General features: G+C 38.3%; 1 long non-coding RNA gene across 1 annotated transcript in view; it reads left to right on the top strand.

The window, feature by feature from the left end:
- Nucleotides 1-9,451, top strand: part of LOC111174177 (uncharacterized) — a 420,003-nt gene extending 410,552 nt beyond the window's left edge. Inside the window, exon 6 of the long non-coding RNA XR_002644391.3 lies at nucleotides 7,540-9,451. This is a non-coding gene — a long non-coding RNA (uncharacterized LOC111174177). The remainder of the gene's footprint in view (nucleotides 1-7,539) is intronic.
- Nucleotides 9,452-26,439: the final 16,988 nt, after the last annotated feature.

Raw genomic sequence — 26,439 nt, 5'->3', positions numbered from 1 at the left:
AAACAAAAGCAATAAAACTGACATAACTCCTACTGTTCCCCTCTATCCTTTACCAGGGTGCTCATATTCTACTAATCCTCCACCTAAACTGCCTTTCAACTGCAAAGAGACTATTAAACAGTTGCCTTTTAAAATAACACCACCTGAGGTTTCAGGAGATCCTCTTTAGGTATCTTTCACTCCTCTTTTACACACCGAACTAAAGGCAGTAGTTAAAGAATTTTCTAAACCTAGGGAGGATTCCCAAAAGTTTTCTGAAGAGTTTAGAGTTTTTATCAGGGTGTATGACCCTGGGTTGTCAGATCTTTGTCAGCTTGTGCACATGTTGTTAGGACCTGATGAAGCCAAAAAATGGATGTGCGAAGCATAATGACATAACCCTGAGGAGGAGATCCTCAGTGTTCAACATGGTCCCCTCATGGACCAAAAAATAAAGCTCAAGAAATAGCAACCAATCTTTTAAAAGCCATTCCTAAAGTCTTCCCTACCCACATTGGTTGGTCTATTATTCAAACATGTAAACATAAGAAAGATGAATCTGTTGCAGATTTTAAAGTCTGTCTGGAAGCTCTTTTCCTAAGACATTCCAGGTTTCATTCAATAAACGAGGTCACTCAATGTGCTCTAGGTGCCCTGTTTGTAAAGAAATTACCTCCTGAGTTGGGGCTTCCCTGGTGGCACAGTGGTTGAGAGTACGCCTGCCGATGCAGGGGACATGGGTTCATGCCCCGGTCCAGGAGGATCCCACGTGCCATGGAGTGGCTGGGCCCGTGAGCCATGGTGGCTGAGCCTGCATGTCTGGAGCCTGTGCTGCGCAACGAGAGAGGCCACAACAGCGAGAGGCCCGCTTACCGCAAAAAAAAAGAGAGAGAAATTCTCTCCTGAGATAAATGGACTAATAAAAGGGCAGAAAATAGGACGGAAGGCTGCTGGTTTGACTGAATTCATGACCATTGCTGAGCACTTTGCAAATATTTTGGAACAAGACCACAAGCAAAAATCTGCTAAGCTATTGGCCTTACAGCTGCAACAGCTCTAGGTCCTGGCACCCAAAACAACACCTGGGCCTTCTACATCACACCCTCATAAGCAACATCAAAATGCTGGCCCAGGGACTGATGTCTCTCTTGTAATCAGCTGGGGCACTGGGAAGAAAAGTTCTCAAAGGCTCTATGAAAAGTCTTCAGCATCATCTCAAATGCTCCCATTTGTCCCCCTAAAGGAGGGCCCCCATGTGGGCCCCTTCAAGAGCTGATGGGCCTCTGAGGGACGCTCTGGTAAACTGCTACCAGTAATACTTTTAAACAGCCAAGGGAAAACTGAAATTAAAATTTAAAAAAAATCTTGCCAAGTTCTGGTGGATATCATAGCTATACTCTGTACTTTGAACCCTTATTCATAGCCGGCATGTTGTATCCTGGAAAAACTGGCAGAAGTCAGTAAAGGGTGAGAATTCTTACCAGAGCCTGCTCTCCTGAATCTCTGTCTGTAATACCAGGTAGACAGAGGAAAAGAAAATATCTTTTGCATCCTTTTTGGGGACACCTCTTGAAGGGGAATTACTCAATATTGCCAAAATTATTTAATTATTTACTGTTTGTCCAGGCTAAAAAGTAACAAGATATTTGAAAGGATTGTTTTGTTTTGTTTTAAGTAGCTCTGTCATCAGAAGTTGGCCAAATGTGAAGCTGATATTCAGAGCCTGATAGACAAAAAAATTTTTTAAAGCCTTCTCCCCTAAGCTAAAAGAAAACTATGTACCCAGATGGAAAGAAAAACCTTCTGAAGCTTTTGTGAAAAGATTTACTGAAACATTCCAAAGGCAAACAACTTGTAGGTGTAAAAATTCTGGTCCTAGGGAACAAAAGTCCTTATTGGAGGATCCTGCATTCTTTCTCTGTGCCTTTGAGATGTAAATGTTCTACCTGGTCTTCGCCTAGAACTCTTATCTTCTTATCTAGGCCATCTCCTTGAAATGAAAACTTCAGGGAGGTAATTCTTATCAGAAGGAAAAAAGTAAAGGGAGAAAGGTTATTTTGAAACTTAGGCAAATTGAAAATCTTAAGTGTCTTCTTCACTACTATTAATAAAAAGCTTTAGGGAATTCCCTGGCGGTCCAGTGGTTAGGACTCAGCACTTTTACTGCCAAGGCCTGGGCTGGGGAACTAAGATCCCACAAGCCATGTGATGCGGCCAAAAAAAAAAAAATTAATAAAGATCATGCTTTCTCAGTCTTTCTTCCTAGCTGAGTTTTCTGCAGTCCTCTGTTAAATACAGACGTTCTTAAGGTTCTATCTTTGACCCTCTTTTTAAATATTAAAAAAAAAAAAAAAGCTTTAGCTACCTGAGCAGGTAACTTTAAATTTTTCCAGCTGCCAGAAACGTTAATTTGGATCCAACCATGTTTATAACTAGTGAATTTTGTATTATTATGTCTGATTCATGGCTAAAATTTCTAAATAGAAGTTAAAAGGTGTCTGTTTGTGTCTGTCTATATGTTTATGTGTATCTATGTATATGTGTTGTAGATATATGGTGTTTTCTACCTCTGGATGATATTACTATAAATGATTTGTAGAAGAGCTCTATTTGATTGGCTTGAAGAGAATTAAGTGCTTATATAAATTAAAGATTCCTAAAGCTCTTGGAAATATAAAAACATAACTCAAATTCAAGTTCTCATAATGTAGGATTAATCTTTAGTAAATAAAAGCTAGTTTAAGGTTTTTGGTTTAATTAAAACAGGCATATCTTTAGAGTTATCAGCATTAAATATAATCCTTTCATTCTATCTGGGTTTACTAATTAAGTTCATGTTATCTCCTACAAAATTTGTTGGCCAGAAAAATAACTTAGGGTGATGATTACCTTTGTATAATGTCTAATGAAGCTTTTGCAGGTAATCGAAACATGATTATTAAGAACAAGTGGTTTAAAGATGTAATAGATGTAAATGGAATAAGAGTTTCTAGGTGAACTTTTTGCCAAAGTCTTTTGGTTACTTGTAACCTTGAGGTTTTGCTAAGTTAATTTAAATGATGAGTTAAGTCAAATTTACTGAATATCTAGATTATCTCCAAATAAAAAACTGAAACATTAGTAAAAACAGGTTTATACATTTTTGGCTTCCTTTAGCAGAGGAACTAAAGATATTTTGGTCTAATGGTAAACATGTTTTGTGTCACATTGGAAATGTACTATGAGGAAAATATACTTTTAAGAATTATGAAATGTATTCATAAATTTGTCAGTAACAGACTGTTCACAACTGTTTAATGCTATTAGAAAGAAAAAGGGCAACATCTCTGTATGCATGCAAAGTAGGATTGTGTTTTTGGTAAGAGAAGGAATGAGAAACAGAGATGCATTTTTTTGAGGGAAAAGAAAGTAATTTTGTCCTAATGTGAGACTGGGTATTTCAGAGTAGGAAAGAGGAAAAACAGAACAGAATCTGAATCTTAAAAAGAAAGTTGTAGAAGGTTTGTGGAAAAGGAGTCTTTAGAAAGAAACTTTAATGTGTGGACAAGCTGGCTAAGACTGCATAGGATCCAATTATATTTTTTAAAAAGTGAATGCCTAGATGGCTGATGTATAACAGATCAATGCCTTTTAGGTTACCTAACTGTGCCCCTACCTCTTCACAGACAGACTGAGACATCTCACTAGTCCACTCCCTTGAGTTTACATCGTTGAGTTAGGAAGAACCTACCAGGATGCTTTCATAAATCAGGATTTGCTTTGGCAGGCCTCTAATTCCCTGGTTAGGAGTAAATGTAAATGAGGCTATGATCAGGAACCTCTCCTTAACTCTTGAAAGTACTGCGGAATCCATTGCTAAAACAATAGCTACCCAAAAAAATCCTAAGAATCTCTGGCCAAAGTCGTTCTTGGTAATAGGACAGCCCTTGACTGTCTTTTAGGTGAGTAAGGAGGTGTCTGTGCTGTGGCCAACACCACCTGCTGTACCTGGATTAACACTTCTCGGGAAGTTGAAACTCAGTTACGTTAGATCACTGAGCAAGCCACTTGCCTTAAAAAGGTGACTCCTTCAACAGGGTCTTTCTCTGACTTACTTGATTTTGATTGGCTTGGGCCTTGGGGATCGTGGCTCTGAAGTACACCCCAGATATTGGAAATTATCCTGCTTATAATAATCATAGTAGTTCCCCTGGTACACTGTATTCTCTCAAAATCTTTAAATGAATGTTTGCAGGTATTAATCACCAAGAAAATGATCTTAAGAATGGAACATCAAAAAAGGAACAAAGAGAATGACGAATTTAAAAAAAAAAAAAAAAGAATGAACCTATAGTTATGACTTGTGAATATCTCAGAGATTTACCAAAAATGTCATGACCTGTGAGTACCACATGGTACATTAGCAAAAATTGGGAGAACACAGAGTGGTAGCTGAGAGTGGTGCTAATATCTTCAATTTGGATCACATCTGTCAGTGAAGCTGTGAGCCTGATCAAAAGGGGGGAAATTGGTAAAAAAAAAAAAAAAAAAAAAGGAACAGCAGGCCCAAAATGGAGTCACTTGTGCTAAGACCCACGTTAGCAAACCAAGACTTCATACCTAACCTAATTGCAGTTTTGGCCACTCCCAGGAATGTGATCTTTAACCAGTCAACCTGGAATTACCTGGTCAGTACTAGTGAGATAATCTGCCTGATAGACGTCTGCCTTTCTCAAAAGGAGGGTGACCTTGCCTGAAACAATCTGGTTTTTGCTAGAATAGATTCCTTGCCCTGCTTCCTTCTGCCTATAAAAGTTTTCCACTTTGTGCAGCTTCTTGGAGCTCCTTTCTATCTGTTAAGATGGGATGCTGCTTGATTCATGAATCATGAAATTAAGCAAATTAGATCTTCAAATTTACTCAGTTGAATTTGGTTTTTTTGACAAAGCTAACAGTGTGGGTTCTGGAGTTCATAAGCAGCAACAAGCCAGCACATACAACCCCACATTAGACAAATGGAGATAAACTTCTTTGTAATTTCTAATTCCATGTTAACCTAATAGTTTAGTCATTCTTATCATTTAGGAAACCCTAAAGAGCTTTCTCTTAAAGTACCAGCTAGGAGAGAAAATGTCACCCATCAGCAGCTAGCTTGACTCTTCCTATATTAATTCCCCATTTCTCTTTATCCAGCCTCCCTCCATCTCTTTCACATTAGGCAGTTTCTGCCACTGCTTTTATGCCAGAAGTTCGGCGTATTGACATATGGTGTTGTGCAACGGCTGTGTTGGTCTTCACGTTAGGTGTCTTCTCCTGATGATTAATCAGATGTTTCAGATGCACTTATGACTAAAGGCACCATAGATTCTGAGAGATGGCTCAACACCAGGTTTTTGGGATTATTCCCTAAAACAAGCTGGAGAAATCTAAAATTGTATAACTAGAACCATCCTCTTCTGATGCTTGAAGGATGTTCCTGAGTTTGTGTCCATAGATTATAAGAGGCCATTCCCAGTGTTTTATTTTTATAATAAGATCTGAGAAGGGGGGAGAGTTCAATAGAATGTTTATAATTGCTAACAGATGTTTATAATTGCTTAATGTGACCTCAGGCTGCATGAAAAGAAGTATTGTGTTGAAAGCAAGGGAGGAGAAGTTTTAGCAGCTGTCTTCAGCTTAAATTATTCATTTACTCAACTAAAAAGAGTGACACCTATTCTGTGAAAGACATTGGGCTGTGAAAGATACAAATATAACAAGTAGCATACTGAGACAGATATAAACGGTATTAAATGAGAGTTCTGTGAGGGGGCTGCTGCTTTTCTGATTAGGCTCATGGGGCTGTCAGAACTTTTACTACAGCAAACCTGTAGAGCAAAGGTGTCTCCAGGAGGCTGGCTGCTAAGTGAGTAAGATGACCTGGTGGGCCTGTGTCAAACTGGCGAGCACATGCCCTGTTTAAAGTGGGCAGCTGCCATTCAGTAATGTTAGATTGTCATCTTGTGAGAATATGGGTCCTGTTTTGCCAAGAGAAACTGGTGATCCACAACTTTATGTGAAACATTTCATTTAAAAATATTGTCAAGATGGTAGCTGATTCAAGTGATTAAAAGCCCCATAGAACTCTTACATGCCCTTGGGCTACATTCTACTCTTGGGCTTCTGATTTGTACATTCTGCTCTCATCATTAGAGTCCCCCCAGTCAAGGTATATTTGCCAATAGTTAGAGGGGTTCTTTAACTTGAGACTTCAAGTAAATACCTAATTGGATACTGCAGTAAGAATGACTCAGTTTACTTAATGCAATCAGTAGGTGAAGGCAAATGAGTGACATATGCATGTTTTATATAATTTTGGTGGGGGAGTCGGTTCTTCACTCACAGTGGAAAGTTTTAGTATATTCAACAGCCTGTGACCTGAGAGCATTTCACATTTCCACTGGGACAGGTGAGAGGAATAAAAACTCCTGGACTCCATTTGCTAATTTGAGGATGATGAAAGCTATTTCTCTGAGGTTTCTCAGTGTGGATTTATGATGACCTCAGGCCAGATTCTCTGTTGATGCTTTGAGCCTCTGTCCAGAGCATCATATACATTTCAAAGGAGCTTGCCTTCTCTGCGTCCTGGTGAAAGAAATGCAGGTGCTCAATTAATGGGTTACTGGCTCTTGAGTAACTTCTGGAGTTGCCTGGATGGAACCTCTACTCCTCATGGACTATAAACAAATTCCATCTCTTTACCTGCTGCCTGTATCATGACAAAGATAGAGCCAGGATTTGAACCCGGCTGTGTCTTAGTCTCATAGCAACTCCACTGCCAGCTCTGAGATATCCACGTGGCCTGTTTAGGTCTTAGAAAAATTACTGTTATATTTACTTTTACCCATAGTTAATTTGAGTTTGGATATTTTTAGCAAATACATTTAAACTGGGAAATTAACACTTGAGAGGCAAAGAGTTAATACAAACCCAGTTTTCTATTAACTTTAAAATTGAACAGGAGTGCGGTTGACATCTGTGTGTTTAGGCAGATTAACTGACATAACTAAGTAGAAATCCTCCTCTTTCTTCTGGAGATATGGTAGTTGGATCTCTGCTGTTACTTTATGAAGATCTAAATTGAGGCTTGAATAAAGAGTCCATCCAGGTTCCTGGGCTCCTGGAATTTTTAGGAAGTTATTTAGATATGATCTCATCAAAATGGCTATGTTGAAATGTGTGTGACCCCAATAAAAGCTAGTACTCTCTGTAGTCCAGTGCTCGTCAGTGCTGCCTTAGAAGAAAAACACAGTCCATAAATCAAAAGTACTTTAGACATTTTGAATCTTTTCTGAAACCTCTTGAATAATGTCAAGGCAGATACAGTCTGAAACTCCCATCTTTCTTCATTAAAATTATCTTTTCCTAATTTTCTCAAATATCTCTCAGAGCAGTAGCTAAACTTGAAATTTTCTTTCCCTCCCCACTGTCAACACTCCAAACTTTTTCTTTTAGTTTAAGCAGGTTCTTGTTTTTAATATCTTATCCTTTTCATTCTACCACTTGCCATGTTTTTTTGTTCTTGTCGTTTATTTTATCTAGCCGTTAACCATCTCTGTCTAGCCATTGCCCAGAGTCTCCATCACAAAATCCCAGGAACCACGCTATTAAAGACACAATTCTCACCAGATGACTACTGAGGAAGGTAAGGCTGGGAATATTCACCCATTAATAATTTTTGCTCTGCTCTGTCACATATAAAAAATACTATATGTGGGCTTCCCTGGTGGCGCAGTTGTTGAGAGTCCGCCTGCCGATGCAGGGGACACGGGTTCGTGCCCCGGTCCGGGAAGATCCCACATGCCGTGGAGCGGCTGGGCCCGTGAGCCATGGCCGCTGAGCCTGCACGTACGGAGCCTGTGCTCCGCAACGGGAGAGGCCACAACAGTGAGAGGCCCGCGTACCACAAAGAAACCCAAAAAACAAAAAAAACCTATACGTAATTACTAAGGATTATACATAACAGATATGCTTGGACATAACTTTATCCCAGAGCCCCCTTTTGCTCCCTCACTGTGGACCAGACTGAAGAACAGCATGAGAATCAGGAATGGTGAGAGATTCAAGTATGTGGTGGGAGGTGAGGTCGGGTTCATGGGTGGACTGAGCATCAGCCCTTGGTTGAAACTCAACATAATAAATATGACAGTATTTTGGGTGGTTTTCTTAAAATTACATTTGGTGACTTCTGTTTTGAGCAGCATCACAATAACCCTGTGCCAGAATAACTGCGGCAGAATGTTTACTCTGGCTTTGAGTAATATAATATTACGGATATTCTTGCCTCTCTCTTTTCTACCTGTATCGCTTTTTCCAAATTTCTAGATACCAGATCAAGTGTTAGGTTGAAATCATGGAATGTCAGGCTTGGAAAGATAAAGGTTATGGAGCTTGGTGGTTCCCAAATCTTATACCTGTCTCCTTTGTCAAATTGCACATTCTGTATTCCACCGCTCAGAGGTTCTGATTTATTAGTTTGCTGTGGAGCTCTAAAATATGTATTAAAAAAAAAAAGTCTCCTGAAGTGCTTTTGTTAACCATTCTGGTTTGGGAAATCCTGATCAGATTCACCTCCTTCCACCCCGCCTGATGCCTGGATTCCCTCTAACAGCATACCTCTTGATAGTCAGCCTGGAGATGATGTTGATGGTGGTGAAGGAAGCCCATAGGTACCAAGTGCTTTCTAACTGCTAGGCACTGGACTAAGGCTTTATCTCATTTGTCCCATACACTACATATAACAATCTCAGGAGCTAGGTAAGATTATTATACACACATTTTACCCCACGTCTTTGAATTGGCTATGATCTCACTTTCTTCTAGGTTTTTACTCATGTACTGTTGCCCTTGCAAGGCACTCCCTGCCTAATTATACTTGTCTCCTTTGAGCTTCTTTACTATCTTTACTTTCTTCTATTCATCTATATTTTATTGGGAAAACAGGACAGTTTAACAAATTAAAGGTATGGATTCTGGAGCCAGCTCCACCATGCTCTGATAGTGTCGTTCTGGGTTAAGCTAACCTTCCTTTGCTTTCTTAAAATGGAGATTTAAAATACACCTCTTCACAGAGTCCATGTGAGGGTTAGTATATTAATGCATGTTAAACATTCATAATAGACCCAGGAATGGAATAAATGCTCTATAAATATCACCCATTTTTATCTGATTATACCAAATTTTAATTGTCCATTTACTTGTCTTTCTCACCTACTAGGCAATAAACATCTTGAAGGAAGAGAGTATATCTTGTTCAATCCCGTATCTCAAGTGTCTACTGCAAGGCCTAGTAGATAATAAATGTTCAAAAATTGGTAGTTTTAAATGTAATTCTAATCTGTAAGAAGGTTCAGAATAAAACATTATAAAGACTTCCAGCCTACACAGTGATTTCTCTGAACATTTACAACCCTTCTAAATCATATCACTCCACTGCCAATTAATAATAATTTTTTTATTGTTATTAAACCACATGGCCCTATAAGTTTGCTCACTGCTTTGTCTATGAGACAAACCTGGGTTTGAATATCCTTGCTTGCTTCTCTTGTTCTCTTGATTTGGCATTGGGCAAGTCATTGTACTGCTTAGATCTTCATTTCTCTCATCTATAAACCTGAGGTGAAATATCTTCCCTGCAGTGCAGTTGTAGGGTTAACAGTGTTGTGTGATGGACATGTTATATAGTGCCTGTGATGGAAAAGATGCTCAGGAAGAGGTAGGTAGGCTTATTGTTGCATGGAAGACGTTCAACACGAATGCTTGTTGATATGGTCTTGGCCTACGTTCAGTATTCTTCATTCATGTAGCCTGAAACCTTTTGGAGTCAGATTTCTTTAAGTACTGTGATGGTTGAATTATGTCCCCACCAAAAGATATCTTGACCCCCAGAACCTCAGAATGTAATCCTTTTGGAAATAGGGTCATTTTAGATATAATTAGTTGAGGTGGGGTCAAAGTAGAGTACGATGAGTCCTTAATCCAATATGATTGATGCCTTATAAGAAGACGAGAAAGAGACCCAGGGAAAAGAATGCCAGGTGATGATGGAGGCAGAGATGGGAGTGATGCACCTGCAAACAGAGGAACTCCAAGGATTGACTCTCACCACCACAAGCTAGGAGGAGGTAAGAAAGGATTCTACCCAGAGTCTCAGAGAGAGCACGACCCTGCTGACACCTTGACTTTGGACTTCTAGCCCGTAGAACTGTGAGAGAATACTTTTAAGCTCTTTAAAGCCACCCAGTTTGTGGTACTTTGTTATAGCAGCTGTAGGAAACTGATACAAGTACTATGCTGAACTTAATGACCATGACTTCCTAAAGCTACTCTGGGAAAAAGGGAGCAGTTGTGATACTTACTCATAAAAAGGAGCAAATTGAGGTTTTCCAACCTAAAAATGATTATGACTATAGAATGATAGGCTTCTGGAAAATGAGGGAGAAACAAATCCTTAATATATCACTCTCCTTAAAGTGTTTAAAAAAATATTTTTTTCCCTTGAACTTCCAAACTTTTGTTAATAAGTTTGGGTCCCTAAAGGACCAGAAAGCTTTCAGTTGTACTTATTCAGAACGGTAAGAAAATCCTTTTTGCATTTACTATTTATGAGCTGTGGCTTCATATTGTCTTGTGGTCAGGTGATGCTTGCTTTCAAGAACCCGCACATGAGACCAGATTCATTATTTTTTAATGTAAAGAGGATGATGGCAAACTGTACAGTGCTATATACAACCAGGCTGTCACTCTTGCCCTAGAATTTGTATTAACATTGTTCATTTAGAAACTAGTAAACCACGTGCCATATTTATAAACATCATATTTGACATAAAAGTAATATTTGTTGGAAATTGAATTTAAGTGTTTAATTGCAGTACATGAATCATGGGACAATCTTCAATTCTGAACAATTCCATGGTACTAAAACTTGGGAGCACATTTTTTTCCATGTAAAGTACACATCTAATAAGAAAATCCCTTCACTTTGCTCTCATATTTCTCTTTCAGCAGGGGGGCAGCTGCCATTTCAGTTACTAAGTTCATTCGACTTCTAAGTACAAGGAAAATGAAATCAAAATACTCAGATCAGTTGGGGTAAAAAATCAAATACTAATGTTATGGTTAACCCAAAGTATTCTAGAAGAAAATTTAATTTGTACTTATTTCTAAAAAGCTTTTCTTCTGGGGAGTAAAAGTTTTGCATTGCCAGTCTGAAGTAATGTAACTGGGAATCCAATCCTGTCTTGGAGAAGCTGCTTTTCTCTGTCCTTTGTATATATTCAATTCTCATGTATCTGTCCTGGCCTCAGCTTTAACAAATGTCATAAGCTATGGGAAGATGACATTTCTCTCTTTTGAAGGAAGCAGTTTCACATTTCCTGGGGTGAATTTTTGGCCCAGGTTACTACTGTACAGTTGTGATTTTTTAGTATTTTTTACAGATTAGCATTTTTTCCCCAGAATTTTCCTAAAATATCTGGATTTTCATAGAATTATTTTTCTTCTCTTGAAGTCCGTCTTCCATTGCTCCTGCTCTTAGCTATATCTGTCGCCTAAAACACCTAATAAAGCATTTTCATTCATTTTTTCATTCAACTACGGCCCACCAGTGGAGTTGAGAAACTAAGGCTTGCTGCCTGTGTTTGTGCTACTCAAGAGCTAAGAGTGTTTTTTATCTTTTTTAATGGTTGAAAAAAAATAGCAGCAGAAGAATGATATTTTGTGACACAGGAAAATTACACACAATTCAAATTTCAGTGTCCAAATACATTTTTATTGGGACACAGCCTTGCTCATTTGTTTACATATTATCTATGGTGTCTTGGCTTAGAAAAGCCCCATGGTCATTCTAGTACCTCAGTGTTTTGCTTCCTTCTCACAGTTCCAAATCTGCCAGCACTGCCCGTAGACCACATGTCCCTGTCATGCCCCACAGCCTTGCATGTATTTTTCTCTGCCCTTCCTACTCACTTCCGTGGGACACTCCAGTAGGGCTCTGCATGGCTAGATCCCAAATTTCTTCCTTTTAAGATGGCTCTGCACCATAATCTAGCCCCATGCACCCCTACTTCCAGTTCATCTGCCAGTATGGTATCTGTCTTAGCTCAGGTTGCTTTAACAAAATACCATAGTCTGGGTGGCTTAAATACAAATATTTATTTCTCACAGTTCTAGAGACTGGGAAGTTCAACATCAAGGTACCAACAAATTTAGTGTTAGTTGAGAGCCCACTTCCTGGTTCACAGATGACTACCTTCTCTCTCTGTTCTTGGTGGAAAGAGGTGAGAGAGCTCTCTGGGCTTTCTTTTATAAAGGTATTCATCCCATTCATAAGGCTCCACCCTCGTGATCTAATTACTCCCAAAGGCCCCTACCTACTAATACCATCATAACAGGGTTTAGGATTTCAACAGCCAAATTTTGGGGAAACACAATTATTCAGTCCATAACAGAATCCCATGTACTCTTTTGTCTGAAAGGGGAGCTCAGACAGAGGAAAGACAAAAGTCATGAATTCTTTTAAAGATTCTTAAGCTGGGTCTCGCTCTTGTTGCATTTATTTAGTTTTTGTTTTTTAAACTTAAATATTAGGAATCCACTTTCATACTTGTTAAATTTCTCCTGATTGGTTTTAGCCCAGCATTGCTGTCTGTGAAGCTGGTTTTGAAACTTCATTTTTTTGGCCATTATACTGCTGTGTTTCCCAGATTTGTGTTGTTCTTAAGTTTTTTATTGTAGATGCATGTTCTACATTTTAATCACATGTATTGAGTAAGATATTTGAGGATTGGACCCCAAACAGAACTTTGTGGCACTCTCCTGGAAACTCCTTTCCAATTCAGTATTGATCTCTTAAGCAGCACTCATTGGTTCAAATAATTTCCAATCCCCCTTATAACTGTGATTATGGAAGACTCTGTGAAGTACTTTGCTAAAATGGATATGAACTGTATCTAAACCCTTCCCCTGATCCAGTAGCTTAGAGCTTCTCATCATGCTATCTATAAGTATGTCGGGGTCAAAGGAGAAATTTTTGCAGTCAGAGAAACCTGAGTTCAAAAACTATGTCTGTCCCTTCACCTAGGAAAATGCTTTTCTAACCCTCAGTGTGGTGGTAAGGATTCAAGAATTGAAGGGTGAACTACTAAAACAATTAGAACACAGCATTACATGTAGGAACTTCCCCTTAAATGGTAGCTTTAATTATTATCACTAATAAGCTTATCAAGAAAGGAATGAGATTATTTTAGGATAACTTGTTCTCAGTAAATTCACAATAGTACCTAGTGAAGAAGAAATTTGTTTCTAAATGTCCATGTATCATTTTTTGATCACTGATTCTTGTAGTTTGCATAGATGTGATGTTATGTATACTGTTCTAGGGTTTCTACGGTCTACTCTTGGCTGAAATTTGTCATCCTATACAGCTGATTTCAATTCTTTGTCAAATCTCCTATTTATTTAAATTCTTAAATATTATGATAGTCTTTTCATTTCCAGACACCCTAGTATATAATTTGCTTGAACATGTGGATATGAACACACGGAAGCAGGCACGTATTTCTGTATCATCTTTCCTCTGCAAGGCTTCTCTTCAGCTGAGAAACTTGATTTGGGGTTAAAAGCTCAGGATCAGGGATAAAAACATCTAGATACTGGTGCATAATCTGTTCCTTAACTAGCTGTATGACCTATGATATGCTGTTGGACCTCTCTTGGCATTATTCTCTGTAAATAATGGTTTCTATCAGATGCTTTCCATGAGTTCCTTCTTGTTCTAGAATACCATGATCATAAGCAATCTGTTAAGCATATACAAGAAATCCCCAGAGGAGTTTGCAGGGAGGGAAGATGATGGAATCACTCAGTAACTACACAAGTTTCATGAGATGACAGCAAAAATAAAGGCAGCTCATAAATTCTGCAGAAATTCAGAGGAGGGAAGGAATGGTGGGTGTAAGGCTTTTGGGGGTAGACTTCATGGATGGAGACTAAAGAAAAGGGAGAAAAGAGATTGTCAATGGTTGATGTCAGAAATGCTTTTTATTTTTGTTTTATTTTGCTGATGTTTTAATCTTCTCCAAGGTCAATGTCAGTGCAAGATATTTATTTCCTTACCATTCTTTGGGATATTACCTTGATCCTTAATCAATAGTCCTAACTTAATCAGTAGTCCTAACTTCTACTTTCAAAACTGGACAAGATATTGCCATTTATTCCCAAGCACACCATTTTGAGGTGGTATATCAACTTATTTGGAGGGAAATAACATTCAACATCATGAAGATAGGTAGAGAAATTTTGGAATTGTCTTCTGGCCTCAGCAGCATTTGAATGCAAACAATTCAGATAGTTGCTACGAAGTGGTTGCTTCATAATGTTGAATAAAGGATGAGAAAAACATTAAGGGAATAATAGATGACATCAATTTAGCTTGCTCTTTTGAGGGATATAGTGAAATGTGGTAGTTAGGAATGTAGGCTCTGGAGTCTGACTCTGGATCCACCATTAATAGTTGGATGAGGCTGGAGAAGTTACTTAACCTTTTGAACCTCAATTTCTTCATTCATAAAATGGGCATAATAATAAAACGTATAGAGATTTTTTAGGGTGAAATATCTCATCACATAAATATCTTAAACTAGTAGTTAATAGATTAGAGTAAATGCCCACTGTCATTTATTATTATTCTAAGTGTTTTTGTATTCTCCCATAAATGCACACACTTATTATCACAAGGAATATGGAACAAAGACAGGACATGAAATGGAAAGGAGAAATGCGAAAAATTGAGTTTTTCTAAAGGCATAAATTATAACAATTGAGGCCTTGGCTCCTATAAATTCTCCTTAAGAAATGGCTTCCCTGACAGTCATTTCCAACATGCTTCTTTACGCTTGAATTCAAAGTTGTTGCAAAATTAAAGAATAAGATCTTAGAATTTTGAGTGATCTCTTTGGACCCTAGATGGCATTGTGTCATATGACTCTATTCTGTGATTTTATTATTTAAGATTATTTATTATCATTGAAATGTCATTAATTAAACATGGCAAGAATGCAACAAAATCAAGATATAAGCATTATTTTGCTTAACCTCTGAATTCATTTTAATAATTAACTGTGTAAAGAATTTAGTTATGCAGTAAAATATTTTTTTTTAATTGTGGAAGGTTGCTAAAATGAATAATAAAAGATAAATACAGTCCTTTAGGAATTTTTGGCAGAAAAAAAATTCCTAACTCTCAAACGAATATAATAGATGCTCCTCTTTCAGAATTTCTGTGACTCTTTTTTTCTTGGGTTAACTCAGCTGTGTGTATGAACACCTGGAGAATATACCAGGGTGGGTGAGACATTACATGTGGGAGTGAAGAAGGCATCAAAAGGCATTAAAAATTTGGAGGCACTGGGTAGGAAATTCATGTGCTACTGCAGGGGATCCACTCTCTAATGATTATAAAGCATTTTATACATTCTTAATTCTGTAGCAGAATTAGGAACTATTTCTTCAACTCTGTACGTCTTTTCTTGTCTTTTTTCTTTTTTATGGAAACATAATTGACATAAAACATTCCATTAGTTTCAGGTGTACAACATAATGATTTAACATTTGTATACATTGTGAAATGATAACCACGATAAGTGTAGTTATCATCTGTCACTTATATGGTAACAGAATTTTCTTTTTTCTCTTATGGTGAGAGCAACTTTCAAATTTTCAATACAATGTTATTGACTATAGTCACCATGCTGTACATTACATCCCCATGACTTATTTATTTTACAACTGAAAGTTTGTACCTATAGATCCCCTTTGCCCATTTTACCCACCCCTCAACCCTCCTCCCCTCTGGCAACCACCAGTCTGTTCTCTGTATCTATGAGTTTTGTTTTGTTTATTCATTTGTTTTGTTTTTTAGATTCCACATATAATTGAAAACATATGGTATTTGTCTTTATCTGTCTGAGTTATTTCACTTAGCATAATACCCTCAAGGTCCATTCATGATGTTGCATGTGGCAAGATTTCATTCTTTTTTATAGATGAGTAGTATTCAGTTGTATATATGTACCACATCTTTATCCATTCATCCATTGATGGACACTTAGGTTGTTTCCATATCTTGGCTGTTGTAAATAATGCTGCAGTGAACATAGGGGTGTGTATATCATTTCAAATTAGTGTTTTTGTTTTCTTTGGAACTATACACAGAGTAGAATTGCTGGGTCATATGTTGTTCTATTTTTAATTTTTTGAGGAAGCTCCATAATGTTTTCCATAGTGGCTGTGCCAATTTACATTCCCATCAACAGTGCACAAGCTTTCCCTTTGCTCCACCTCATCGACACTTGTTATTTCTCGTCTTTTTGTTGATAACCACTCTAACAGGTGTGAGGTGATGTGCCATTTTGGTTTTGATTTTCATTTCCCTGATGATTAGTGATGTTGAGCATCTTTTCATGTGCCTGTTGGCCATCTTTATGTCTTATTTGGAAAAATGTCTCTTCAGGTTCACTGCCCATTTTTTAAAAATTGGATTGTTTGTTTCTTTGTTATTGAGCTGTATGAGTTCTTTATGTATTTTGGTTATTAATGTATTTATGTATTTGGTTATTATTGGATTATTAATGTATTTATGTATTTGGTTATTATTGGATATATGATTTGCAAATATCTTCTCCCATTTAGCACATTCTCTTTTTATTTTGTTGATAGTTTCCTTCACCATGCAGAAGATTTTTTAATTTGATGTAGTACCAGTTTTTAATTTTTTTTTTTTTTTTGCGTTACGTGGGCCCCTCACTGTTGTGGCCTCACCCGTTGCAAGCACAGGCTCTGGACGCGCAGGCTCAGCGGCCATGGCTCATGGGCCTAGCTGCTCCGCGGCATGTGGAATCTTCCCGGACTGGGGCATGAACCCGCGTCCCCTGCATCAGCAGGCGGACTCTCAACCACTGCGCCACCAGGGAAGCCCCCAATTTTTAATTTTTGCTTTTTGTTGCCATTGCTTTTGGAGTCAGATCCAAAAAAAATGTCACCAAGTGTGATGTCATGGAGCTTACTGCCTATATTTTTTCTAGGAGTTTTATGGTTTCTGGTCTTACATTCAAGTCTTTAATCCGTTTTAAGTTAATTTTTGTGTATGGTGTAATATAGTGGGCCGGCTTCATTCTTTTGCATACAGCAGTCCAGTTTTCCCAACACATTTTATTGAAGAGACTGTCCTTTACCCATTGTATATTCTTGCCTCCCTTGTCGTAAGTTAATTGGCCATATATGTATGGGTTTATTTCTGGACTCCCTATTCTGTTCCATTGATCTATGTGTCTGTTTTTTTGCTAATACCATACTGTTTTCATTACTGTAGCTTTGTAATATACAGTAGACCCTTGAACAAAGCCAGTTTGAACTGCATGGATCCACTTATGTGTGGATTTTTCACAATAGGTACATACTACAGTACTACACAATCCAAGATTGGTTGAATCCCTAGATGCAGAAATCCAGAAAGAAAGAGCCTACAGTAAAGTTATACATGGATTTTTGACTGGACAGAGAGTTGGCTCCCCTAACCCCATGTTGTTGAAGGGTCAACTATAGTTTTAAATCTGAGAGCATGATGCCTCCATCTTTGTTCTTCTTTCTCAAGACTGCTTTGGCTATTTGGGATCTTTTGTGGTCCCATACAAATTTTAGAATTGTTTGTTCTATCTGTGAAAATGTCATTGGAATTTTGATAAGGATTTTGTTGAGTCTGTATATTGCTTTGAGTAATATGGACCTTTTTACAATATTAATTCTTTCAATCCATGAGCAAATCCATTTATTTGTATCTTCCTCAATTTCTCTCATCAATGTCTTATAGTTTTCAGTGTACAGGTCTTTTACATCCTTGGTTAAGTTTATTCCTAGGTATTTTATTCTTTCTGATGCAATTGTAAATGGGATTGTTTTCTTAACTTCTCTTTCTTATAGTATTTGGTATATAGAAACAAAACAGATTTTTCCATATTGATTTTTACCCTGCAACTTTACTGAATCTGTTTATTAGTTCTAACAATTCTTTTGTTGGAGTCTTTAGGGTCTTATATATATGAAATCATGTCACCCACAAAGGTGACAGTTTTACTATTTCCTTTCCAATTTGGATGCCTTTTATTTACTTTTCCTGCCTAATTGCTCTGGCTAGGACTTGCAATATTATGTTGAATAGAAGTGGTGAAAATGGGCATCCTTTTCTTGTTCCTGATGTTAAGGAAAAAGCTTTCAACTTTTCACTATTAAGTATGATGTTAGCTGTGGGCTTGTCATATATGGCCTCTATTATTTTGAGATACAGCCCCACTATGCTCACTTTGTTGAGAGTTTTTATCATATAAGTGGTTGTGGAGTTTTGTCAAATGCTTTTTCTACACATATTGAAATGGTCATATAATTTTTACCCTTCATTTTTTAATGTGTTTAATCATTTTGACTGGTTTGCAGCTGTTGAACCACTCTGGCATCCCTGGAATAAATCCCACTTGATCATGGTATATGATCCTCTTAATGTATTGAATTTGATTTGCTAATATTTTGTTGAGGATTTTTGCATCTATGTTCATCAGGGATATTGGCCTATAGTTTTCTCTCTTTCTTTTTTTCTTTTTTTTGTGGTGTCCTTGTCTGGTTTTGGTATCAGGGTAATGATGGCCTCATAAAATGAGTTTGGGAACATTCCTTCTTCAACCTTTAGGAAGAGTTTGAGAAGGATAGGTATTAAATCTTCTTTGAATATGTAGTATAATTCACCAGTGATGTCATCTGGTTTTAGACTTTTGTCTGTTCGGAGTTTTTGATTCAGCCTTCCTACAAGTAATCAGGCTATTCTGATTTTCAGTTTTGCTTGATTCTTGCTTGATTCAGTCTTGAAAGACTGTGTGTTTCTAGGAATTTATCCATTTCTTCTAGGTCATCCAATTTAATAGCATATAATTGTTTATAGTAGTCTCTCATGAGCCTTTGTTTTTCTGTGGTTTCAAGTGTAACATCTCTTCTTTCATTTCTGATTTTTATTTGAGCCCTCTTTTTGTTCTTAGCAAGTCTAAGTTTTATTTATCTTCAGAGCACTGGCTCCTAGTTTTATTAATCTTCTCTGTTGTCTTTTTAGTGTCTGTTTCATTTATTTCTGCTCTAATATTTGTTATTTCCTTCCTTCTAGTAGCTTTGGACTTCTTTTTCTAGTTCCTTTAGGTGTGAAGTTAGGTTATTTATTTGAGCCTTTTCTAGTTTCTTGAGGTAGGCATTTATTATTGTGAACTTCACTCTTAGAACTGCTTTTATTGCATCTCATAGATTTTGATATGTTGTATTTCCATTTTCATTTGTATCAAGGTATTTTTGATTTCTCCTTTGATTTGTTCATTGACACATTGGTGTTCAGTAGTATGCTCTTTAATATCCACATATTAGTGATTTTTCCAGTTTTCTTCCTGTAATTCATTTCTAGTTTCATGCCATTGTTGTCAGAAAAGATGCTTGATATGATTTCAATCTTCTTAAATTTATTGAGACTTGTTTTGTGGCCTAGCAGATGATCTATCCCAGAGAATCTCCATATTCACTTGAGAAGAATGTTTATTCTGCTGCTTTTACATGGTATGTTCTGTATATATCTGTTAAGTCAATCTGATATAATGTTTCACTTAAGGCCAGTGTTTCCTCATTGATTTTCTGTCTGGATGATCTATCCATTGATGAAAGTAGGGAATAAAATTTCCCTTCTATTATTGCATTGCTGCCATTTTATCCCGTTAGGTGTTTTAATATTTGCTTTATATATTTAGGTGCTCCTGTGTTGGGTGCATAAATATTTACAAATATTATATCTTGTTGTATTCATTCATTTATCATTATGTAATGCCCATCTTCATCTTTTATTAGAGTCTTTGTTTTAAAGTCTATTTTGTCTGATATATGTATAACTACCCCAGCTTTCTTTTGGCTTAGGTTGGTATGAAATATCTTTTTCCATCCCTTCACTTTTGGTCTGTGTGTGTCCTTACATCTGAGGTGAGTCTCTTATAGGCAGCATATACATGGGTTTTGTTTTTATCCATTTAGTCACTCTATGCCTTTTGATTGGTGACTTTAATGCATTTATATTTAAAGTAGTTATTTATAAGTATGTACTTATTGCCATTTTTATCATTGTTTTCTGGCTGTTTGTAGTCCTTCTCTCTTTCTTCTTCTCTTGCTTTCTTCTCTTGTGATTTGATGAATTTCTGTACTGTTATGCTTAGATTCCTTTCTCATTATCTTTTGTGTATCTATTATAGGTTTTTGCTTTGTAGTTACCATGAGGTGTATGTTATATATATATATATATATATATATATATATATATATCAGTGTATTTTAAATTGATAGCAAGTTAAGTTTGAAAGCATTCTAAAACTCTGAATTTTTACTCCTGCCACCCCATGTTTTGTGTTTTTGATGTTATATTACATTTTACAGTTTTTTAATCTTGTGTATCTCTTAACTAATTCTTGTAGTTGTAGTTATTTTAATTACTTTTGTCTTTTACCTTCATATTAGCCATATAAATGATTAATTCACTACCTTTAGTATATATTTACCTTTACAATGAGATTTTTACTTTCATATGTTTTCTTATTACTGATCAGTGACCTTTCTTTACAGCTTAAAGAAGTCCTTTAACATTTCTTGTAAGGCTGGTTTTGTGCTGATGAACTTCTTTAGATTTTGTTTGCCTGGAAAAATATTTTTCTCTCCTTCAGTTCTGAATGGTAACATTGCCAGGTAGAGTATACTTGGTTAGAAGGTTTTTCCTTTCAGCACTTTGAGTATATCATGCTATTCCCTTTTGGCCTGCAAAGTTTCTGGTGAAAAATCTGATAGTCTTATGGGGGTTCCCTGGTATATAACAAGGGTTTGTTTTTATCTTGCTGCTTCTTAAAGATTCTTTCTTTATCTCTAATTTTGAAATTTTAATTATAATGCGTCTTACTGTGAATCTTTTTGGTGTTCATCTTGTTTGGAACTCTCTGGAGTTCAGGAATCTGGATGTCTGTTCTCTTCCCCAGGTTACCAGGTTAGGATAGTTTTCAGCCATTATTTCTTCAAATAAGTCTTCCCCATGCCACACCCCCACCCCCACCCCACCGTCCCCCTCTGGATCTCTTTAGTGCATATATTATTCTGCTTGGTGTTGTCCCATAAGTCCCTTAAGCTACTTATGTTCTTTCATTCTTTTTCCTTTTTGCTGCTCTGTTGGGGTAAGTTCCAGTGCCCTCTCTTTCAGATCACTGATTCTTTCTTCTGCTTTATCTGGTCTGCTGTTGAATCCCTCTAGTATATTTTTCAGTTTGGTAATTGTATTCTTTAGCTCTGTGCGTCTTTATATCCATTAGTTTGAACTCTTTATCACGTAAATTACCTATCTCTTTTTTACTTAGTTTTTTTTGCGGTACGTGGGCCTCTCACTGTTGTGGCCTCTCCCGTTGCGGAGCTCAGGCTCTGGCTGCGCAGGCTCAGCGGCCATGGCTCATGGGCCCAGCCGCTCGGCGGCATGTGAGATCTTCCCGGACCGGGGCACGAACCCGTGTTTCCTGCATCGGCAGGCGGACTCTCAACCACTGCGCCACCAGGGAAACCCTTTATTTAGGTCTTATTCTGGGGTTTTATCTTGTTCTTTTGTTTGGCATGTATTCCCATGTCTCCTCATTTTGGTTGTCTCTTGAACTGTCTCTCCAATTATTCAGACCTGTGGTACCCAGAAACACAATCCTCCTGTGCACAAGAGCCTGGCACTCAAGGGGTGTCCCCTATGTAGGCTGTGAATGCCCACTAATTTTGTTGGGGCTGGGGGAATGGCGCGGGGGGCAGGGCATTCACTTGCCCATACTAGCAGGTTAGAGTAAGAATGTAAAAGTGGCGCCCACCAGCTCTAGTGCTAGCAAGGTAAAGGGAGAATGTAAAAATGGTGCCTGCCAGAGCCTCTATCCCTGGAAGGAGTTCCAACAGGCTTCTGCTCCTCTGGAAGATGCTTTAAGGTTGGCAAATGAATCTCTTTCACATATGGTGTAGGCTCTTTGCAAATGGGTGCTTTTGAGCTGGGTTTTGGGCTGTGTCTGTGCACAAGCCCTTTAAGAGCAGAATCTGCATTCCCTATAGCCCTTTGGTTCTTTTGAATGTAGGTCCGGTTGGTTTCCAAAGCCAGTTTTTTAGGGGGCTTGTCTTTCCAGTGCATGTCCCAAGGGTTGGGGTGCCTGATGTGAGGCACAAACATCTTGCACCTCAGAGAGATGCTTAGTATTTATGAGATCCCTCCTGCTTGCATGTTGCAGTGCAGTGGGTGAGCTTTTAGGTGAAACTGTGCCTCTGCCTTCCCTAGCTATCTCAATGTGTCACTTTTATTTTTTGTTGTTCTGCTAGTTCTCAGGTTCTTTTCAGAGGGAATTTTTCCATGTGTAGCTGTGGACTTATTGTGTCTGTAGGAGGAGGTGAGTTCAGGATCTTCCCATGACACCATCTTGAACTGCCTCCTCCTATGTGTGTTTTCTTTTCAAAGCCTCTGACAATCAATTCTCTGTTTCCCTATTTTTCTCCCTTTTTCCATACATACTTTTATTGGAAACAAAATAGGTCCTAATGGGAGGCAGCAAAAAGGCCTAAAGGGGTGAACATAGTCCAGTGCACATTTAAGGTAAGAATAGAAACCTCCTGATCAATGAGAGGTCTTAGGCAGTGAAAGTCTCCTTGCTTGATATATTTACAAGGAGAGCAAGTAAAGCACTAGAAAATACCTGCCAAGCAAGACTGCCATTTTTGGCAGGAATATGGGTTAGATTCTTCTGTAGAGTTTCTCCATCTTGAAGTTCTTATATTTTGTAATACAAGACATTAGTTCATCATACCATGCGCCGAGAAAACTTTTGCTTATGTACAATGGCTAGATTTGAGTGACTGAAAATGCAGCCAACAAACAGCTGCAAGACAATTGCTTGTGCACAAAACCTCATAACCTTGGCTGTACACACAGTGAGCCCCTTGCAAATGCAAGGCTTAGTTTTCTTCCAGGTGGGATATTACCTGTGAATCTATTGAAATATGGATACACTCATCGCTTTCCTCAAAGAGTTGGGTTACACTGTAGAGAAGACACATGCAAGATTTGTCACCTGAACAATTCTTTGTCATTCACTCTCTACCATCTCCATTTCCTTTGCATGTAAAATACAAGTTGACCCTTCTCTGCAAAACTTATTTTTTTTTCTACTTGAGGAAAGGAATAATTATTGGAAGTGATTCAATGCATGCTTATGCACCATCCTCCCACAAAAGGATTGAAACCACTGAGTATCATGGAAAACACATTTTTTAAACCCTTTCAAATGTTTTGACTTGTAACACTATGTTTTCACCTCCTGCTTGATTATCCATTATTGTGTTGACGGGGAAAATGCGTTCTCTTTTGTGATCTTCGCTCTTAAAATGCGTATGAAAAGTAAAGACCACCTGTTGCCATGTAGAAGTATAGTTTTTCTCTAAATCCACTTGACATTTCAAGGCTTCACATCTGCTACTTCGTGATAACATTTTCCTTTGTAGATCATGTGGTTTCTAAAATGGTGTCATGTGTGTCAAAATCTAGCCAGGAGGGCTTCCCTGGTGGCGCAGTGGTTGGGAGTTCGCCTGTCGATGCAGGGGACACGGGTTCGTGCCCCGGTCTGGGAAGATCCCACATGCCGCGGAGCGGCCAGGCCCGTGAGCCATGGCCGCTGGGCCTGCGCGTCTGGAGCCTGTGCTCCGCAGCGGGAGAGGCCACAGCGGTGAGAGGCCTGCGTACTGCAGAAAAAAAAAAAAAAAAAATCTAGCCAGGAATGGTTTTTAAAATTACTAATCTTAAGGGTGTTTTAGGATTTCATGTCCTATAGGGGAAGGGGTTCATGGTGATTATACCACACTCTTATCTAAAATATATGAAACACATTTCTTCTCTTGTGCCCATTCTGATCAGTTGGATGTGAGTATGTGAACTACTGGGTTGAAATTGGCTATTTATGGTTGCCCAAGTAAAATAGTCCTCACTGATTTGGGTTGCCTGTTGTAGGTGACAGATTGGGCAGTGTCCTGTACTGGCCATCCCTTCTTTAGAACCTTCTTACAGGTGAGAGAAGGATGTCATTTCTGTCCCAGTACACTTACATTCTGGCTGAGACAGCAGGGTGGCCAAGGGCATATGGCAACAAACTTCTACCTACCTGTCCTTCCCTTGCCCCTCCTCATTTAGCTTGACCAATATTCAATCCCTGTGAGTTTTCCTAACAAAGAGGAACAAGTCCTGGCCTTCCTTAAAAAGCCCAGGTGGTGTGATTTGTGCTCATCAAGATAAACATTTATCCTCAACCCTCCTCTCTGGGCCTCAGGGGGTTCTTAATCACCAGAGAGGTTCAGGTTGCAGCAGTATTTGCTCTTGGTGCATTTTCAGAGGCTGGGGTAATTCCACAGCCTGCAAATGAAGATAAGAGGCTGGCTGCAGGCTGGGCAGCAGTTGCCGGTAGATAAGGGCATGTTATTCCATGCCAGAGGTTAATGGGAATTGTCAGCGTGGTGGTGATTTTTCCAATCCTTTGTCCCTACTATGACAGAGGACATGGCCTGAGACAAACACAGGATCCTATTTCCAAGGACACCTGTCGCTTCCTGGATCAAGCGTAAGAGATACCTTTTGGGAGATCCTTATATCCCATTACACCATGTCTCTCTGTCATATTCTGTCTACATTCCTGGCCTAAGCTTTCCCCCAGCTGCCTTCATTTGCCAAATGGCTAATCTTCTCTTTGCTGCATGTTGTTTTCTTTCAAAGCTTTAAAATTGTTTCTGTATTTTTTCTTTCTCTTTTGTTTCTGAGAAGGGTATATAAATAACAAAAATATATTTTAAGTGAACACTTAAATATCTCTGTCAGCTTTAGTAGAGGGCTCTGGGTAATAATAATCCATGAAGGAATCAAAGTTAAAGTTTATTTTTATATTTGTTTTTAGGATGCAATCAGTCAGACACATATAAATGTACCTGCTCAGTACCCAGGGCTCCTCTCTCTCCATGGCTGGTGTCTGCATGTGAGTCCAAATCTAGGGGAGTCCAGTCCCTGCAATTGTAAATGATTCAGACCCAGTGACTGAATGAATAGCGTTAGTTTTCAGTGGATTTTTAAACTTATGCTTATCTGAATAGCTGCAAATGTGTTCTGTTCTTTAAAAAATAAAAATATTTAGTGGACCAGTCCATAACATGACAAGTACCATTCACCAGCCTAAAGAAAGTAATCAGGTTATTTCACCTGGAAAAAAGAAGGGGCATCTTGAGAAAACAAAAGGCCTTGTTGGCTCTGTTTTGAAGGCATTGTTGTGTTATTTGTTATCTATTATAATTAATAACATATCCCACTTATTGAGTGCTTACCATGAGCCAAGCATTGAGCTAATTTTGCATGCTTGCTCCCAGTTAATCCTTATGGAAACTTCCTGAGGTAGGTGTATATCTCTATCTGATGGATGAGGATACTGACCTAGAGTGATGGAGCAGCTCGCCTGGGGTCACACAGCTAAGAAGAGATTGAACTGGGTCTTTCTGCTTCCAATGCTCCTGTTCTTTCCTGCCTTCCAATAAAGCAACAGACTTGGTCTTCAAACTGACAGTGCCAAAGGATCTCTTTCCAGTTTCTGAATTTCTCAGGCCTCCTCATTTTTTCCACACTTGACTAAGGTGTTGAATGTAAGTGTCCATAACTAAAATGAACCTTTGTTGAGAGAGTAGTAACTGGAGTCCATGTCTCCTGGCTCCTAACCCAGAGCTCTTTCACAGTTTCACCACTCCCTTTCTTGAGGCTAGTGACCGGAAGTAAAGCAACGGCAAACCATTTTTATAAGCCCTTCCCTCACTGAACCCCACTTCTCCCTCCACTCCACAGCCCCTACTCTTTTGTTGCTCTACTCATTTTCAGAGACCGTGTCCCTCCTTGACATTTTATTAAATGTTTATTTGCTCTCTGTTTATCATGTGTCCCCATAATAGAACACCTGCCCTAGGAGAAGAGGGACTTTGCTTCATTCTCTGATGTCCTCAGGACGTAGAAGACTATCTGGTCCTAGTAAGCCCTAAATATATATCTGTGGGTTAAATAAAATGAGGACACAGGCTTAGCTAGATGATGGTATTTCCTTGAACTCACTGGTGTTTGAAATTGATCAAAACCCCCTCTCCTTCATGTGCTATATATGAAGAGCTGTGGACACTTTTTTATATACTCTAGAAGCAGTGTTTTTTTGTTTTATAAAAATGATTTAATACATCATTAATATAGTAATGTTTCATATTCAGGACACATCTATCCACAAGCTCTGCCCTTTTGAAAACTTAAGCCAATTTGAA

Source organism: Delphinapterus leucas, chromosome 10 (genome assembly GCF_059928025.1).
Source record: "Delphinapterus leucas isolate spDelLeu-1000000601 "Yukka" chromosome 10, BTC_Dleu_Yukka2, whole genome shotgun sequence".
NCBI lineage: Eukaryota > Metazoa > Chordata > Mammalia > Artiodactyla > Monodontidae > Delphinapterus > Delphinapterus leucas.
The sequence above is the reverse complement of the archived record's forward strand: the minus strand, read 5'-3'. Positions and strand labels throughout refer to the sequence as shown.